Source organism: Alosa sapidissima, chromosome 22, assembly GCF_018492685.1.
Source record: "Alosa sapidissima isolate fAloSap1 chromosome 22, fAloSap1.pri, whole genome shotgun sequence".
NCBI classification, from domain to species: Eukaryota; Metazoa; Chordata; class Actinopteri; order Clupeiformes; family Clupeidae; genus Alosa; species Alosa sapidissima.
The window spans coordinates 29,094,531-29,097,596 of NC_055978.1; positions in this window are offsets into that span (position 1 = coordinate 29,094,531).

Below are 3,066 nucleotides of genomic sequence, written 5' to 3' on the forward strand. Positions count from 1 at the left end.
CAACCTGTGCTGTATCCAGATCTGTTTCCTTTTTAAAGCACATGTTCTATGCATACAAGGTGTGGTGGAGTCTGTATTCAGTGAAATATTGAAGTATTTCAGTATTGTAATAGTAAAGTAAATATATTAGTTAAGTATTACCAAAAACACATTTAAAAGAACAAGCTCACTAAAAAGAACAATATTACCAGAAGTATTGTATATATCATGCATTAAGGTGGCTAAAATGTAAAGATGTATGTGTGTAACATTCTTTAGACTGGTTGTTACATTCAATCTCTGAGACAGATAAAAGTTGAATGGGTCACATATAGACGCAGGCGTCGGTTAAGCTTACCTCACTGTATGCGTCACATGTATAAAAAATGACACATCTCCCCACCCTCATTTACCATTTCTCTCTGATACAGCCCCTGGAACATCCCCCTTGGATTTCTGTGAGCATACATACCTTTGTGTGACTTTGTCTAGTTGATTTATATTTAAAATCTACCCACTAATATGTCAGGATTGATCTGTTCAATCGTTCCCTGCTTCATGCGAAAAAGTCTGTATCATCACTTTAGCCTCAGCATCAATGAAATGCTTTTGTTGCTGTTGTTGTTGTTGTTATTGTTGTTGTTTGGTTGTTTCCAATTTTACACTACTAATATTGACTTATTTCTATTGACTCTTATTTCTATTGACTTGATTGAACAACCAAGTGCACCCATTTAAATAGAGCTGCCCATGGTTGTGATCCATGTATGAGCAGAGCCAAACATTGTGGTTGGAGTTCTCCATGGTGCTGAAGTCAGTCACTGCCACACTTGATGTGGTGAACGCCCTGTGATATTTGTTGTGTAGGCTATGTTTTGGTCAATGAAGATTATGCTATTTTAAAATAATACTGATGATTTCATTTGGATGGCATGCAATGATTCAAATGGTGGTATATGGAAGCAAAGTCATGAAATAATAATAATTAAATAAAAAATAAAAAATAAAAATATTGCTCAATTCTCTCTCTCTCTCTCTCTCTCTCTCTCACACACACACACACACACACACACACACACAAAGAGAGAGAGAGAGAGGGAGGGTTGTCCTCTGAATTGCATGGTATATAACAGAGATAGATTTCATTCCTCATGTCCAGGTCAGACTACTTGTTGCTATTGACATGCTGGGTATTGTCTGATATTGGTTATGGCTCCTGTAGTGAGAGCACGCAGACATGCCATTCTGAGCCCTGAGACCCAGCCCCTTCAAATCGTGAGGGGAGAGGAAAACATTATAGGACATCAGTGCAAGAGCTTATCATATCGCATGCTTATGATAGTCTAAAAAAGACTATTATAAAGAATTGCACAGCCCTCTAAAACCCTCAAAAACGTTTGCTGAAGAGGCAAAGGGTAGCCTACTCCAGGCTCATGCTCACGAAGTTACAATACACACACAGACAGTCAATATTGTTATTTCAATTAAAACACCCTATTTTTTTAAAGCCTAATGATTTATGTATATTGTCACATAAAGCTACTCTCTCGTAGGAGATGGACGATGGATTTCGGCCAAACGTAAAGAAACTGAACAGTACCCCTCACACCCGTGCGCTATAAGCTAGCCTACCTGTTTTAACGCGCTTAGGAACCTTCTCATGTAGACTTCCAAATCAATGAAGAGGACTTCAGCAACGTTCATTTTACCTGCTCTGATGAGTTCTTTCGAACCACGACGGTTGTAAAGACTACAAACAAACCCGACAAGAGCAACCTATAAGATTGCCATTCAAACGCTCACAAAGTAGCTCACGAAAATCTCAATGGTTTCATTCCATGCCACACAAAAAGGAGCGTTTTATCAATGATCGTAAATAAAACACTGGCTCACCGCTTGGCAAACCTCTGGATGGAGAGCTGTTTTCCCCCATATTCTCCTCGTGAACTTAAATGGACACATCCCACGTCTCTGGTTTTACGGTGTCGTTATCGTTTTAAATAAGCACTACATTTTGATAATTCAGACATTCAAACTAATCCATTAAGTCCTATCCGCTATTCTGGAAAATACTGCAAAATCTAATGGAAGCGCTCAATTCCTCCAGTCTGGCGTTGACCTGCATTGACGTCATTGCGTCATTAGGTTTCCCCTGGAAACACAGGAGTTCCAAAAATAGTAACACATTAATTCAACTCTGGCTTCGGTTGGCGCGGGCGACTATTTGTATCAATCCATAATCTTGTGATTCTCTCTCCTCCTCTTCTTTCGTTCTTCTCCTAAGCTTTGCGCTGTCAAGGACGGCTTGCTCACGACACACACGCCTATTTTAAGAAGTTGTCTAGGTTATAGGTGTCATAGACAGGGACAAAAGCGAATTTTAGAGCATGCTTTATTCCCGCCAGCAATCATAAAATGATTGTAAGAGGGAAACAGCGCCACAAGGATAAAAATAGAAAGTGCCGAGCACTGGCAATCATCTTGTCAGCTCTTGGAGCATGCGATGCGGTGCATTGTGCCGCGCGCGCACCGTTTTCTGAACTGGAAACATGGCTTGCGAGATTCCAAATGATCTGATAAGGACGGGTTAATTGCAGAAGCTATAGCTCACTTTAGCAACAATACTCGATTAAGTGTAAGCAATAAAACACTATTGTAATCGCCCTGTACCTAAAATGCTACCTATAGATACGGTTATTAGTCTGCATGTCATGGCGCGTTATTCTTTCATTTGTTTATTATCTAAAGAGCACAATTCAGTGCTTAGTAAACGACACAATAGCCATTGATTTTTTTAAATTCATTCATTATTTCATCCGTTCATCATGCTTCACCGGGCCTATTACTAACCAGTGCTAGTCCATAATGACCATTTTTGAAGTAACCGCAAAGCTTTTACACTGATGTGACAGTGACGTTAAAGATTGCCTTTCTATCCAGAGTGTAGTCACAGCTGAAGTGCATGTGTGTACACATGTTACTGCATTTAATTACAGGCTCACACTACTGTGCCTCGTGACCAGACACTGCCGTCTGCACGTGAGCATGACTATGCTGTGCGCCTTCTTAAGCCACACATCTCCATTT